Source organism: Nannospalax galili, unplaced genomic scaffold (genome assembly GCF_000622305.1).
Source record: "Nannospalax galili isolate Female #2095 unplaced genomic scaffold, S.galili_v1.0 scaffold406, whole genome shotgun sequence".
Classification (NCBI taxonomy): domain Eukaryota; kingdom Metazoa; phylum Chordata; class Mammalia; order Rodentia; family Spalacidae; genus Nannospalax; species Nannospalax galili.
This window is the reverse complement of record NW_008357033.1, coordinates 5,657,280-5,673,778: the sequence shown is the minus strand read 5'-3', so window position 1 is coordinate 5,673,778 and position 16,499 is coordinate 5,657,280. Positions and strand designations below refer to the sequence as shown.

The 16,499-nt window shown below is 44.1% G+C and overlaps 1 protein-coding gene across 9 annotated transcripts in view; it reads right to left on the bottom strand.

The window, feature by feature from the left end:
• Hrh1 (histamine receptor H1) overlaps positions 1–16,499 on the bottom strand; it is a 185,321-nt gene that overhangs the window by 4,140 nt on the left and 164,682 nt on the right. For 6 of the 9 annotated variants that reach the window (XM_029557087.1, XM_029557091.1, XM_029557090.1 and 3 more), the window contains one exon: positions 15,076–15,141. The exons of the other annotated variants lie outside the window; for them this stretch is intronic. The gene's annotated coding sequence lies outside the window, so the exon portion shown is untranslated. The remainder of the gene's footprint in view (positions 1–15,075; positions 15,142–16,499) is intronic. 9 annotated transcript variants of the gene reach the window in all.

The following is a 16,499-nucleotide window of genomic DNA, read 5'->3' as shown; positions in this document are numbered from 1 at the left end:
GCATATGTGAAGCCCTGGGTTCTAGCTCATGATTAGCACATATAAAGCCCTGGGTTCTAGCTCATGATTAACATATATGAAGCCCCAGGTTCTAGCTCATGATTAACATATATGAAGCCCCAGGTTCTAGCTCATAATTAGCATATATGAAGCCCTGGGTTCTAGCCCATGCTTAGCATATACGAAGCCCCGGGTCCAGCTCATGATTAACATATATGAAGCCCCAGGTTCTAGCCCATGATTAGCATATATATGGAGCCCTGGGTTCTAGTCCATGATTAGCATATGTGAAGCCCTGGGTTCTAGTCCATGCTTAGCATATATGAAACCCTGGGTTCTAGCCCTTACTTAGCATATGTGAAGCCCTTGGTTCTAGCCCATGATTAGCATATATGAAGCCCCGGGTTCTAGCTCATGATTAACATATATGAAGCCCCAGGTTCTAGCTCATAATTAGCATATATGGAGCCCTGGGTTCTAGCCCATGATTAGCATATATGAAGCCCCGGGTCTAGCTCATGATTAACATATATGAAGCCCCAGGTTCTAGCTCATGATTAGCATATATGGAGCCCCGGGTTCTAGCCCATGATTAGCATATATGAAGCCCTGGGTTCTAGCCCATAACTAGCATGTATGAAGCTCTGGGTTCTAGCCCATGACTAGCATATATGAAACCCTGGGTTTTTGCCCATGATTAGCATATATGAAGCCTTGGGTTCTAACCCCACTACCAAAACAAATAAAAACAAACTCCCCGAACCAATAAATGAGTATGAGAGCTAGTGTTAGAATGACAGAATCTAGAATCACCAGAGAGACTGGCTTCTGGGCATGACTTTGAGGGATTATCTTGATTAGGTTAACTGATATGGGAAGACCCACCTTAACTGTGAGTGGCACTATTTCCTTGGCAGGGGATCCTGGGCTCTATAAAATCGAGGAAGTGAGTTGAGCATGCGCTCATTCATTCACTGCTCTCTGCTTCTTGATGATGGATGCAATGTGACCAGCTGCTTCAAGTTCTTGCAACTCTGACTTCTCCACCATGCTGGACCACAACCACAAACTGATACATCACTTCTCTCTTAAGCTGTGTATGTCATGGTATTTTATCACAGCAACAGGAATAGAAACTAAAATAACTGCTAAATGAACGAGTGAATAGGGAGGCAGTGTATGGCTCAGTGGCAGAACACTTGCCTGGCATGCATGTGCAAAACCCTGGTTTTCTATCCACAGTACTAACAAGAATAAATAATACAAACACACACAGGGGAGACAGGATGCTATGAGGCACCTCAGCTCAGAGCTTCTTCATTCTGCAAGTATTGGCTTCTGTGAGGCTGCTTTTTGTCCCACTGATCTGACCTCAGAGGAAGAAGACTGCTTTGTCCCACAAAGCTACAGGTTCAGGAGGGGGGCTATTGGGAGGGGAAGTATTGGGAAAAAGCTTATTTGAAGGGCAGTTGCTGACAGGTATGCTGGTTAGTTTTTATCAATTTGATACAAACCTAGAGAATCTTACTGAGGAATTTCCTCCATCAGAATGACCTTTGGGTATATCTGTGGGGGCATTTTTTTTTCTTTTTTTAAGACTTAGTTTTTAATTATGTGTATATGTATGTGTGTTTCTGTGTGGGTATGTGCATGTGAATGCATGTGAGTGCAGGTGCCATAGAGGCCAGAAGGAGTCAGATCCCCAGGAACTGGAGTTATGAGCTGTCTGATGTGGGTGCTGGGAACTGAACCTGGGTCCTTGAGCAAATGCTCTTAACTGCTGAGCCATCTCTCCACTCTCAAGGGGGCATTTTAAAAATTGCTACTTGATGAAGGAGGGCCCAGATCACTGTGGGCAGTGCAACCTCTGGGCAGGTGGGCCTGTGCTGTATAAGAAATGTAATTGAGCAAGCCAGGGGGAGCAAGCCAGTAAGCAGTGTTCCTCCATGGTCTCTGCTTCAAGCTATAAGATGAAATAAACCCTTCCTCCCATAAGCTGCTTTTGGCCATGGTGTTGATTCCAACAATAAAGAAGCAAACTAGAACAGGAAGGGGCTGTAGGGAAGGTACCTGTTGGGAGGGGCAGTGCAGGAAAGGGAACCATTGGGAGGTGGCTGCAGGAAAAGCCCCTGTGCTCAGCTCTCACGGTTGGGCCTAAGGAATGCCTGGGGTTCTGTGGAAGAGAGAAAGCCTTGGGGAATGCTATGAGCTGGCGCTGAGCCTAGGGAAAGCTAGCCACACAGGGAAGGCAGCAAACAGAAGCAGCACTGGCCTGAGAAAGGCAGGGCGCTAAGGAAGGAGGGGAAGGCTTAGGGACCAGCCTGAGGGATGCTGGGGACTTCCTGGGAAGAAGGAGAGGACTCAGGGATCCATGGGCCAGACCTGGAGCCTACAAACACATGAGGAAGACAGCAGAGGTCCATGGAAAAGGATTGCCCTCATTTCATGCCCCACCTAGGACCTGTTAATTTGTTGATGGCCCATGAATTGAAAAAAACAAAGAAAAAAAAAAACAAACTTCAGTCTTGGTGATCAAACCCAAGGGCTTCTTGGTGCCAGGCAGGCACTCGACCAGTGAGCCTCACTCACAACCTTGAATGAAGTGTTGAAGTGATAAGGAAATTGGTAAGGATGGCTCCATAGCATTCCAGCATCTGGAGACCCTTCTGAGTAGGGCCCTATGCAGCTGTAAGGTCAGGGTTCAAAAGCTACCCTGCTCCAACCATCCCTCCACAGGTTCTAGCCAGGAAATAGTGAACAAATGTGTTTCTCCCTCGGGAATCCACAGTTTGAAGTACAGCTCCATAAACAGTTTCCAAAAGAAGGCCCAGGAGCTGTGGTGAGAAGGTAGGGGACACACGGCACAGACTTACATCGGCCTCACAGCCCACAGGGGACTACATAGGGGCGGGGAAATGCAGGGCACAGACCCTATCCGGCCTCATAGCCCACAGGGACTGCATAGAGGTGGGGGACATGTAGGCACAGACCACATACAGTCTCATACTCCCCAGTCTTCGAGGGACTGAGCAAACTAGAGCTGTGGTATGGCCTCTTCACTTGAAAATGTTCTCTCTCTCTCCCTCCCTCCCTCTCTTCCCCGCCCCTGCCTCCCTAGGGAGGTTGAGCTCTGAAACTCATAGTGGGGTCTGTGTGAAGCTGAGGCAATGAGGGTTCAGTCAAAGGCCCTTCTTTCTAACAGGCTCCAGTGGACCAGCATCCTCTGGAATTAAAGTGGTGGATTCATACCAAAGCCATTAGCATGAGTAGGTTCTGTAACTAGAGTGATTATAAACAGTACAATCTAATCTGGTTCAAGTACCAAGTAATAAGCCCCAGGTCACATTCTTTCTGAATTCTGGAATGCAGAGCAGGGCACAGAAGACACCACATGCCAAGCCCAGTGCTTCTCATACAGCAGTTACTTGGGGGAACTCATGATCCCCAAGGCGGCTGCAGCTCAGAGATGCAAAGCAACTTACTCAAAGTTACACAGCTAGGAAGTAGTTGCTGAGCCAAGATTCTAGTCTAGGCCTGTCTAACTTGAGGTTTCTCATCTGGGCGCTGCTGGCATTTGGGGATGTGTCACTCTCTGGAGGTGGGAGGCTTGTCTGTAGAGGAGCATCCTAGCATCTATGCACTGGACATCAGCAGCAGTGTGACACCCACGCATCAATATCCCCCAGGGGACAGAATAATTAATCCAACTGAAGATAAGTGCCCAGTGCTTCACCAGCCATCTGTTACCAGTGGAGAATAAAACATGCAGCTCTTAGTAACGTGGGGCTTTCTTGCTTTGTGTTTTGATTTTTGAGACTGGGTTTCAGATAACCCAGATTAGCCTCAAACTCCAACTCTCTATATAGCTGAAAATTACTTTGAACTTCTGATCTTCCTACCTCTGCTTCCTGAGTGCTAGGATTACAGGTATGGGCCACCAAGCCCAGTTTTATGTGGGTGCTGGGTATAGAATCCAGGGCTCTGTGCAAGCTAGGCCAATGCTCTACCAACTGAGCCACATATCCAGTCCCCAAAGTAGGTCTTTCTCAAGACAGATCTTATCTAGCAATGCAAGGAGTTACCTTGAAAGAGCTAAGCTCCCCTTCATGATCTCTCATCTTTCTCAATGGTAATTGTTTACCTAAGTAAGACCTGAAGATGTTGGTTTTAGATGCAGCAACCAAGGTACCTAGTATAGTGCCTGGCATACAGAAGGTGCTCAATTGTTGCAATTATATCGTTCAATTTCTTGGTGAGTGACATCAACAGGCACATCTGGACCCATCTAGCTAAAAGGCATTACCTTTTCTTGTTGTTTTGTTTTTTTGAGACAAGATCTTGGTATGTAGCTCTGGTTGGCCTGGAACCAACCAGATTATAAATTGGACCTCAATTTATAATCAGTTGTCCTGCCTCAGTCTCCTAAATGCTGGGATTACAGGCTTATGCCACAATGCTTGGCTAAAGAAAACCATCCTTGTCTTCTCTGTTTGCACTATAAGATAAACTATGGGTAGTCTCTTCAGATGTTTAAGAACACTGCTTTTTAGCTGAGTCCATTGGCTGCCTGGAGCAGATATTACATTTCCCAGGCTCCTCTAGAACTGGGTATAATAACTGGAAGTGTATCTTGCAACTTTCTGCATTGACTTTTTTGAGACAGGCCTTGATGCATAGTCCTGGTTGGCCTGGAACTCTATATAGACCAGGCTAGCCTTGAACTCACAGAGTTCTGCCTGCCTCTGCCTTCTGAGTGCTGGGATTAAAGATGTACACCACCACCAATATGAACTTTAGATACGATTTATCTTATCAATGAAGATGATTCCATACTTTTTGGTCAACTTTTCAAGTCTTCCCTGGAAACTTTAGAGTTAGTATTTTCTTTTATGGAAGTCATAAACATGAATAAAGATATAGGTTTCAGTTAAGTAATCTCAACACCTGGAGGTAGAGACAGGAGTTCAAGGTCAGCTTTGGCTAATACACAAGATCCTTCCTCAAAAAAAAAAAAAAAAAAAAAAAAAAAAAACCAAAGGCTGAAGAGATGATTCAGCAGTTAAGAGTACATCAGCATGTAGCTCTTAACTCAGCTCTTGTAGAGGACCTGAGTTTGGTTCCCAAGACTCACATCAGGCCATTCACAACTACTTGTAACTCTAGCCCAAGGGGATACAATGCCCTCTTCTGGCATCCATGAGTACTGTACTCACCTGTACACACACACACACACACACACACACACACACACACACACACACACACATAACTAAAAATAAAAAGATAAATCTGTGAAAAAAAGGGGGTGGAGTGGACAGATGGTTAAGAGCACTGGCTGCTCTTGCAGAGGACCCAGGCTCAATTCCCAGGACCTACGTGGTAGCTCACAGCTATCTGTAAATCAAATTCCAGGGGATCCAATACCTCCTTCTTGTCTTCTCTGGCATTGCATGTATGTGGTACACTTACATACATGCATGCACAACACACATACATGCAAAATAAAAATAAATCTTTAAGACAAAACAAAAGCAACTAACCATGAGCTCAGAGCTACTCACTGCAACATTATCTGTCCCAGGAAAGACTCCAAAATGTGGTGAGTACACAGAATGCAGAGCTGTGGTTCACATGTGGCTTGAGTGAGTCCCACAAAACCTATGTCAGGGGCTTGGTTGCCCATGAGGAGATAAGAGGTAGCGGGACCTTTAAAAGGAAGAGCCTAGTGGGGCCTTCAGTCACTGGGTAGCTGCCCTTAGTGGGGATTAAGGTAGCTCTCCTGGTACACTGAAGTCCTGAAAGAGCAAGTCGGCACAGAAGCTGGAGCCTGGTCCTGGCTTCCTGTTTAACAGTGTGGCATTTCTCTTTCACATGTGCTTCCAAGTTGCCTCCACCAACCTTTGGCCTTTCAGCCATCTAAATTCTGAGCCGAACCAACCTTTTCCCTTTACGGTTATCCCACCTTCGGTATTTTGTTAAAATAACAGAGAGTGGACTAATACAGTGGGGGCTCTACAGTACAGGACATCACAGAATGACATGCATACCTAAGAGCACTGTAATGATGTGAGAAGATTCTCAGGATGAAATTGAATTTGCGAGCTACTACTTATACAGGATGGTGCCAATTCTACTGTCAGAGTCAGAGCGAGGGTAAACCTCTGCTGCACTAATGGTCCTTCCTCCAATTTGTGGATAACATTATCTTCAGTATTTCCCAAGATGTCAATGATGAGATTTGTCTTACTTTAATAATGGGGAAAATAAAAATTAATTAACCACATTCATTTAAAAAACATAATAAAGTAGATTTAAACAATGTTTCTATAGTTTTATTTTTTTAATTATTTTTATTTAATATGTAGCAGTGTATTGCCTGCATGTGTGTAAGTGCACCTGAGTAGTGCAATGCCCACAGAGGTCAGAAGAGGGCATTGGATTCCCTGAAACTGGAGTTACCGATGGTTGTTAGCCACCGTCAGTTGTTAGCACCCATGTGGGTGCTGGTAACTGAACCCAGATCCTCTGCAAAAGCAGTCAGTGCTTCTAACCCCTGCACCATCTCTCCAGCCCCGAATTTTATTTTCTTTAATGAGGAGAGTTTGGAATTCTTTGTGGCTGATTCTAAACTGCTCCCCCTTTCAGTTGGCTCTGCCCTCTCTTCACTTGCGTTGATGATTCTTCTGGTAAAATAAGTAAAAATGTTAATATCTTGGCTCTAATTCCAAGAAAAAGGCACCATACTTGAGGGTATGCCAAGGACAGCACAGCTTCCTCAGGTCTGGGGAGGGCATAGTTTCTGCAAATCCCTGAGGCTTGGCAATGTCACCTTCTGTGTTCACAGAACAGACTGCCAGCAGCAGGGTGCCCTCTGAGCTCCTGCAGGCTCAGCTTCAGGGGAAGATGCTTGGCAGGCAACCCTGAGTGTGGGTGGAGGCCCTTGGGGCTCTGGGGAGTAGGTGACCTTGAGTGCAAGTGGAGGACCTTGGGGATCTGGGGAGCAGGTGACCTTGAGCATAAGTGGAGGTTCTCTGGATCTGAGGAGCAGGTCCACATGCTAATGTCTGTAGTGTCTGGGAGAAAACACCAAGGAGGCCAGCAGTAGGGAGTGGTGGGGACTGGGGCAGCCTGGGCCCCTCCTGTGTTCTATGGACAGCTGCACTCACAAGACGACACCTGCTGGAGGTGGATCTGCAGATTTTGAAATCAGAGCATAAAATCTGGATTTCTACATGAAATCTTTTACTTTTTCTATGGTGTCATTTATTCAATATTTTCATTTGTTTTTCTTGAACACTCTATTGGGAGAGGAAAACAAACTTGGGGGGATGACCTGTGGGCACTCACTGGAGTGGTGACAGCCCCCAAATCAGATGCATCTAGGGAGATTCACAGAGACCCCCAAGCCTCCTTCTCTGAGAGTCATCATCCCACCTAGGGCTGGTCCCTGACAGCCAGAGTATTATATGTCACACTGACCCCTAGACAAGTGATTGACCCCTAGTTGTCGTCTGATTTTGGTTTTTCTCTTCTAGGACCTGGACAGCCAGTCTGTTGGTCATGAACTAAAGTGGCAGTGCACTAGAGTCTGAGAGGGGACACAGAAAGGCAGCAGACAGAGGCCAGGGCCTGACACACTGGAATGATGCATATGAGTGTACAAGAGTTTAGACCCCGCCCTCACTTCATGCACAACCAACTGAAAATTTCTGGCATCCTCTATGTACACAGCTAGCATGTGTGGCTTTGAGTTCTACAAAGATTTCTTAGGTGCAGCACTAATGGCACAAGCCAGAAAGGAAAACTGGTAAGCTGGACTTCATTAACATGGAAGCCCATCATGGTGCTTGGTCCCAGCATTTGTGAGACTAAGGCAGGAGAATCACCACAAGTTCAAGACCAGCCTGGCCTACATAGTAAGTGATAGGCCAGCCTTGGAAACACAGGGAGATCCTGTCTTAAATAAGCAAACAGGAAACTCTTGTGCATCAAAAGCTACTAAGAAATTTGACAAGTTGCAGAATGGGAGAAAATATGTAAGTCCTGTATTTGGCCAGAATACTGTCATGTCTCACAGTGTTTTGGCCTGCAAGGCACAGTGGCATGCATGACTGTTTCCTAGGAGTGCATCGCCAAGTGGCTGCACTGACCACTTTGGGTAATGTACTCTTTGTTGTTTGTGCAATGATGAAATCACCTGCCGAAGTCTTCTCAAAATGTGACCTGATCAGGAAGAGACACAGAGCTACAAAATCATTCTTCTAACATAATCATAAGAAGACAAGAAATAATCCAATTTAAAAACCAGCAAAGGGGTCTGAATAAGCATTTCACCTAAAAGATAGGAAATGACATAACTACATGAAAACATTCTCCATGAGATCTGTCACTAGGGAAATCAAAACCACAATCACATGTCATCTCATTTCTACTAGGAAGATTAATAATTAAGAAAGAAGAATAGTAATAAGTACTGGCAAGTATACAAAGGAGTTAGAGCCCTTACAGGTCTGTGGAAATAGGAAATGGAACAGCCCAGAAGTTCCTCAGATGGCTAAACACGGTTACCATGTGGCCCATCATCACATGCCTAGATACATACACATTCCAAAGAAACAAAACCATGTCCACAGGAAACAGACGTGTAAACACTCACAGTGTTATTCACAGCAGCCCAGGAACCCCAATGGCATCTGGTGACTGTATCATCCTGACGTAACTACCTCTGCCAGGGACAGTGTAAGTCAATGAGAAGAAACATAGCACTAACACATGATCACACCCATGGGTTGCACCGTCAGTGCACTGATGTACCACAGCAAATGTGCAGATCAGAGGAAGAAAGCACATTCATTCATGGATGCCTGGAGTGGGGGTGGGAACAGGAAGGGATCTCTGGGGAATGACAGTATGTGCTGCAGCTGGACTTTGATAACGAGGAACCATAAATTTAGTAAATGAATTGCATGACTCACTTTGAATGGATGAATTTTATGGTCTGTAAATTATACCTCAATAAAGTTGTTTTTAAAATATTAGAAAAAATCAATCATTGTGGCATAAACTCTAATACCAGCACTTGGAAGGCCAAAGTAGGAAGACTGCAAGTTCAAGGCCAGTTTGGGCTATGTAGTAAGACCCAGATTCAAAATAAAAACCAAAACAGAACAGAAAAATAAATGAAAATTTCAATGCTTAAGTAAGAGGCTGCCTGGGGTTCTGAATCTCGGCTTAAAATCTATTTCCCTGCACCAGGATTGGAAAATAGGATCAATCCCAAGACTCATTGCCATTTATGTATGTGTATGTATTAAATTTTATGTGTTTGAGTGTTTGCTTGCATGTATGTATATCCACCACATGCATGTCCTGTGCCCATGGAGGTCAGAAGGAGTCAAATCCCCTGGAACTGGAGTTATGAATAGTAAGGAGCCACTATGTGGATGTTGGGCACTGAACCTGGCTCCTCTTAACTGCCATCTCTCTAGCCTTTCAGTGCCATCTAAATGACAGCCAGCCAGCAGGTTAGTGGAAGGACAGCTGTAGTCAGTCCAAAACTTAGGTAAAACATATCTCAGGAGCAGTGGTTAGAGCACAGTTCTGATGTCCTGAGTTGGATCAAACAATAAAACACCTCCCCCTCCATTTCTCTGTCTCTCTCTGGCTCTGTCTTTCTCTGTCTCTCTGTGCTTTGTGTATATACACACCTCATTTATATCTGACAATTTCTTGGTAAAGGAAACAGATATTATAGCTAACTTCTGAGTCACCAGAACTTCCCAGGTAGTCCCCATTCCATATGTATAAGGGTTTAGGAGATTACTTGTTTGACTGTCTGTGAGTCTCCCCCTCCCATGCACTCCTGTGTCAATCTGGCTCTCAATCTTCACACTCCTAGTGGCCTCACTCATGAGGAATCACTACCCATCCCCTTGAAAGATGTAGAAACCAAGGCTTGAGACCTATAGAGCTTGGCACCTACACTAAGACCCAGGTGGGGATGAAGAGGCTCAGTGACAGAGTACTTGCTAGTATGTGGGGCCCTGGGTTCCAGCCCCAAGACCTCAAAAGCAAAAGACCAGTATCAGTGGAGATACTGTCACTGACAGGGCTGTACCACAGCACACCCACCTTCTAAGATTTCCAATGACCTTCAGTCTCCTTAACTCCCAGACCTCCTTTTCACTGGAAGAGAGGGAAGCAAACAACTGCTTTAAATAAAATCTTCATGGAATTGAAAATATGGACATCTGTGCTAACATTAGACAAGGACACTGTAAGTGTGACACCAGACCCAGAGCACAAATATCATTTTAGAACAAGATGAATGTTTTCTTTTTGTTCCAAGTCCCTGAAGATTAAGCCTTGAGAAAGACACTCAAAAACTAAAGTTATCCAGAATGTTCTTTGCTTGGGAAAAAGAAATGATTTATGATACCCCAGTAATAGGAGTTGAAGAAGAGAAAAGAAGTGGGCATAATGCTGATGAGTGCCAGCAATACTGTCTCTCCTTCAGCCAAGTAACCTGGTACCCACAGGCTGCTATCTGGTCCTCACACCTGGGGGTCCTCAGTGCCACCTGTTGGTGGACTACTCTCCTGTTCTGGGGCCAGGTAAGTGGGACTCAGTATGGTTGTGGGTTCCAGTCTCATATTCATTCACTATCTGTTCATCTATCTGTCCATCCATTCATTTTTCCATCACACATTCATTCAGTAATTCACTCATTCATTCACAAAATCTTTACTGAAGGATATTCTCCTCATGCACAGTTATGGTGACTTCTGAAAAGCCATCCCAGCTCTTCCTGTCCTGGAGTGGTCATGTTGCTCCTGCTAGCAGTTCTTAGTCCTGCCTTCCCAGAATCTCTCACAACACTATGAACCTTCTGCTCCTGGTGATGGTATGGATATACTTTTTCCTATTCTTTCCTAAGCATAACTAGAAACCCGGACAACTTGATGTGGTATCTTGTATCCCAGTTACTTGGAAATCTGAGGTAGGGAGATTGATTGAGGCCAGTACTTTGAGATTAGCTTGGGCAACATAGTGAGACTCTATTTCAGAAACAAACAACAGACCAACCAACCCCCTAGACATTATTCTTAAAATAAGCCTCAGGAGAACTGCAGGTCTCAGAGAGGCCGAGGCAGACTGACGATGAGCCTCAGAAGTCAGAGAATAATCCCAGGATGAGTTTCTGGGCTCTTGTCTGGCCACACGAACCTGAGATTGCATAGTCTAGGAATACTCAGAGGGCACAGACTGAATGAAAATCCCCAAGCAAAGTCTATTGTGTCTAGTCAAAAGACCCAGAAAGGGGCAGCCTGGAAAACTAGAAATCTTTCAGATACTAATGGCTCTATTCCTGCTAAGCCCCATAGAAGACCCTAAAGCCCATGGCTTTCTTAGCCAGCAAAGGCACAGTGAATCCAAGACAACCCTGCTCAGGCTACACCAATGCCACCAAGACCCTTTATGATAGTGCCCTGCAGATGATACTAGGGAGCAGGTCTCTCATGCCCATCAAGGAGACACTCCCCTCCAGTGGCAGCACTTGGGGAGGAGTCTCCCCCATCCTCTAGTGTCAGCAGGATCTGAGTAGAGAGCCAAAGTTTCACTCCCACTTAAATGTAATGAGGCAGCACCTCCCCATGTTCCCTTCCTCTGCCCAAGCAGGGTCAGGTGACTCCAGACACAACAGATGCCTGAAATGTGGCCCAATGTCCCCTAAAATAATCCAGAAAAATGTCCATGTTTCCACCAGAAATCACTTGTCATGTCAAAATGGAAAGACTGTATCCCATTTTAAAACACATGTGCTGGGACTGGAGAGATGGCTCAGTGGTTACAAGCACTGGCTGTTCTTGCAGAGGACCTAGTTTTGGTTCCCAGCACTCACAAGGTGGCTCACAATTGTCTGTAACTCCAGTTCCAGGGATCTGATGCCTTCTTATGGTCTCTGCAGGCACCAGATATACACGTGGTACATTCATATATATATATAACTCATATATATATATATATATATATATATATATATATATGAAAATAAACAAGTCTTTTAAAAAAGGCATAGATTAGGGATATGGCTCAGTTGGTTGAGTGCTGTCCAACATGCAAGAAGCTCTGGGATTGATTCCCCACATAAACCAGGTGTGGTGGACCATACCTAAAATCCCAGTATTCCAGAGGTAGAGGCAGGAAGATCAGTCCAAAGTTCAAGGTCTTTTTTGACTATGTAGTTTGAGGCCAGCCTGGAATACTTGAGGCACTCTCTTGAAACAAACAAACAAACAAACAAACAAACAACCCCACAAAAATGTGGGGGCTGCAGAGATGGCTCAGGAGTTAAAAAACACTTGCTGATTTTCCAGAAGACCTGAGTTGGGTTCCCAAAACCTACATCAGGAGGATCACAAGCATCTATAACTCCAACTCCAGGGGCTCCAACACCTCCTTCTGGCCTCTGTGGCCATTGCCCTCACATGAACAAACCCACACATAGACGTACATATAGACACATAATTAAAAATAAAAATAAAATCCTAAAAAAATTAAAAGATAATCAATGGATAACAATGATAAGGTACAGAGGTCTCAGAATACTCTGACAAACATTTTTTAAAATCATCATAAAATGTTTCAGAAGAACCACATGGAAATTTTAGAATAAAAGAACAATTGAAATGAAAACTCCACGACTGGGTTCAGTAGCAGGATGGAAGGAGCAGAGTGAGTGAACCAGCTGGGAGTGGTAGCGCATGTCTGTAAGCCTAGCACTAGAGCGCCAGAGGCAAGGGGAATGCCACAAGCTGAGGGCCAGTCTGATCTACCATAGTGAGCAAAAACCAAAGTGCAAATAAAAAGAATGAGTCAACTGCAAGATTAATCAATAGAAATCACCCAATTTGATCACTAGAGGAAAAAGAGACTAAACTTAAAATAATGAAAAAGCCCCCCAGGGACCTCTGTGGGACTAATAAAATGGATTTAATATTCATGTAATCATATCTTAAAAGGAGAAGACAGCAAGGATGAGAAAGCACTGAAAGAAATAATGGCCAGATTTTCCTAAAATGGACAGAAGACATAGTATTCGTTACTTTTTTCATTACTGTACCCTAACACCTGACAGAAACAACTTATGGAAAGAAAGGTTTATTCGGGCTGATGACTTCAGAGGGACTTCAGTACATCAGAGCTGGGCGGGCACTGTAAACTGCTCCATGGTAGGGGGACTCATGGCCTAGTCACATAAGGATGAACCAGGGGGCATTTATAACATTCAAAGCCCCACTCCCTAGTAATCTACTTCTACCAGTCAAGCTCTATCTCTCTTTTTTGTTTTTATTATTTTAAAAATATTTTATTTATTATTTTTATTTTATGTGTATGAGTGTATTGCCTGCCTGTAGGTAAGTGCACCCGTGTCATACAATGCCACAGAGGACAGAAGAGGCCATCGGATCCCCTGGAACTGGAGCCACGGGCTGTTGTTAGCTGCCATGTGGGTGCTGGGATTCAAACACGGGTCTTCTGCAAGAACAGCCAGTGTTCTTAACCACTGAGCCATCTCTCCAGCCCCCTGTTTTTATTATTTTTATTTTGCTTTATGTGTATGAGTGTTATACCTGCATGTATGTTAGTGCACCCATGTTGTGCAATGCCTGTGGAGGTCAGAAAAGGGCAATAGATCTCCTGGAACTGGAGTTATGGATGGTTGTGACCTGCCATGTGGGTGCTAGAAACCAAACCTCGGTCTTCTGCAAAAGCAGCTAGTGCTCTTAACCACTGAGTCATCTCTCCAACCCCCAAACTCCATCTCTTAAAGGCTCCAGAGCCACAACCTGGGGAACAAGCAATTACTATATAAGCCTTCAGGAGACATTTCAGATTCAAACCATCATGCAGTATACCTAGTGAATCCAGAACTGAATGAATCTTAGACAGGATAAACCTCTGAGAAAAAATGTGGGAAGCAGCCTAAGAAAGCAATATCTTACAGTGACCAGGCTTCTCACTGGAAAACACAGAGACAGAAGAGAGTGGCACAGTATCGATCAGAGGCTAACAGATAAGAAACCAGTCCAGAATCTTATAGTCTATCCTTAAAGAATGAAAAGAACCAATGCATACGCAGAACTCGAACAACACTTTTGTGCCGAAAACTACCACCCAATGATGAAAAAAAGGTACAAATGAATGGAGACACTCAGCACTCAGGACCTGGAGAGTCAACACGGCAGATGTTTCCCTAAACTGATGTTCAGATTTAATGTAATCACCACACAAATTGCAGCCAGAAACCTTACACACAGAGGTAAGAGTACTCTAGGGCTGGAGAGGTGGCTCAGTGGTTAAGAGCAGAGGACCTGGATTCCCAGCTCTCCTGCTCCAGGGAATCCAGTGTTTTCTTCGGGCCTCCTTGGGCATCTGCACACAAGTGCATACATACACAGACATACAAGTATAATAAACCAAAAATAAAAAGGAAATGTAAAAGATTAGTTTAAAATTCATGTGGAAATAGAAAAGAACTAAATAATGAAAAAATTTTAGTAGTTTTAAAATATTTTATTATTTTTATTTTATGTGTATGAGTGAGTGTATTGCTTGCATGTAGGTCGGTGCACTCGTGTCATGCAATGCTCAAGGTCAGAAGAGGGCATCCGATCCCCTGGAACTGGAGTTACGGACTGTTGTTAGCTGTCATGTGAATGCTGGGAATTGGACCCGGGGTCTTTGCAAGAGCAGCCAGTGCACTTAACTGCTGAGCCATCTCTCCAGCCCAACATTTTAATAATTTTAATTTTATGTACTGTGGGAGGGCATGGGTATGCCATGAGGTGAGTATGTGTCAATCTTGGTGATAGTTGCTTTTACTTACTAAGCCATCTTGCTGGCCCTGTGTATTTGTTCAAGTTGAACTTAAACTTGCTATGTAGTTGAGGCTGACCCTGAATTCCTGATCCTCCACATGATGAATGTTGGGATTATATGTGTGTGCTACCAAAACTGACTTGACTGAAAACATTTTGAAAAAGGAAAATAAAATGGGAGAAATCAGCTCACCTGCTTTTGAGGCATCAGACAGACACAGCAATCACAGCTCTGGCGCTGGTGGAGGAATCATGAACACTGGAGCAGAACAGAGACAAGAAAGCAGATTCAAACATGACAGAGGTGCTAAATCACTTTGATGAAGGGCAGAGTCTTTCTAGCAAACAGTACTGAGCAACTCTCAACCCATGGGCAAAAACAACATGAACCTTGACCTAAACCTCATACTCTATTTAATAAGTTAATCAAGATGGTTTAGAAACTAAAATGTAAAATATGAAACTATAAAACTTTTAGGATAATGTACTAAAGAAAACCTCTAGGCTCCAGGGCTAGATTAAGAGATCTTACACTTGACACTCAAAGTAGAATCCATAAAGAGAAAAAAATGACAAAGTGGATCTCATCAAAATGAAAGAATTTGTTTTGCAAAATTTTCTGTGAAAAAGATGAAAAGAAGCCAGGTATGATAGTACACACTTTTAATCACAGCACTCAAGAGTCTGAGGCAGGCATATTTCTGTGAGTTTGAGGCCTGGTCTACATAACGAGTTCCAGAACAGCCAGGAATATATAGTGTGACCCTGCCTCATAAAAACAAACAAACAAACACGAAAGAAGATGAAAAGATAAGTGGAAAAATCTTTTCAAGCTACATGTCTGCCTAAGGACTAGTATTCAATATACATAAAGAGCTCTCAAGTTGGGCATTGTGGTACATAGTTTTAAGTCTGGCACTAGGGAGGTGGAGGCAGGAGGCTCAGAAGTTTAAGTTAGCTACATAGTAAGTTTAAGGCCAGTCTGAGTTACATGAGAGCCTGTCTCACAAAACCATACCAAAACAAACTCCTAAAATTCAACCTTAAAGGCCAAACCATCCAATCAGAAGACAAGGACATGACATAAAGAGACATTTCAGCAAGAGCTAAAGAGATCACACACACACACACACACACACACACACACACATGCATCCAACATCACTGGCCAGGAGGTAAATGCAAATAAAAAGTGCAGGGAGACAGTACTGCAAGCCCGTCAGAATGGCAAAATGCGCTCTCCTGAGCACACAAAATCTCATGTACGAACCACACTGTGCTCTTAACAGTCCCAAACTGTAAACAACTGGGTATCGTCAGATGGGGGAATAGTAAACTACATGTAGCAAATGCATACCACAGAATATTGCTCTGAGATAAAAAAGGAAACAACTAGGGGCTGTGGGTTCAGCTCAGTGGTAAAATTCCAACCTTGAATGAATTCCATTCCCAGGACCGAGAGACAGAGAGAGAGAGAGAGAGAGAGAGAGAGAGAGAGAGAGAGAGAGAGAGAGAGAGAGAGAGAGAGAGAGAAGAGAGAGAGAGACAGAGAGAGACAGAGACAGAGACAGAGACAGACAGAGAGAGACAGAGAGACAGAGAGAGACAGAGACAGAG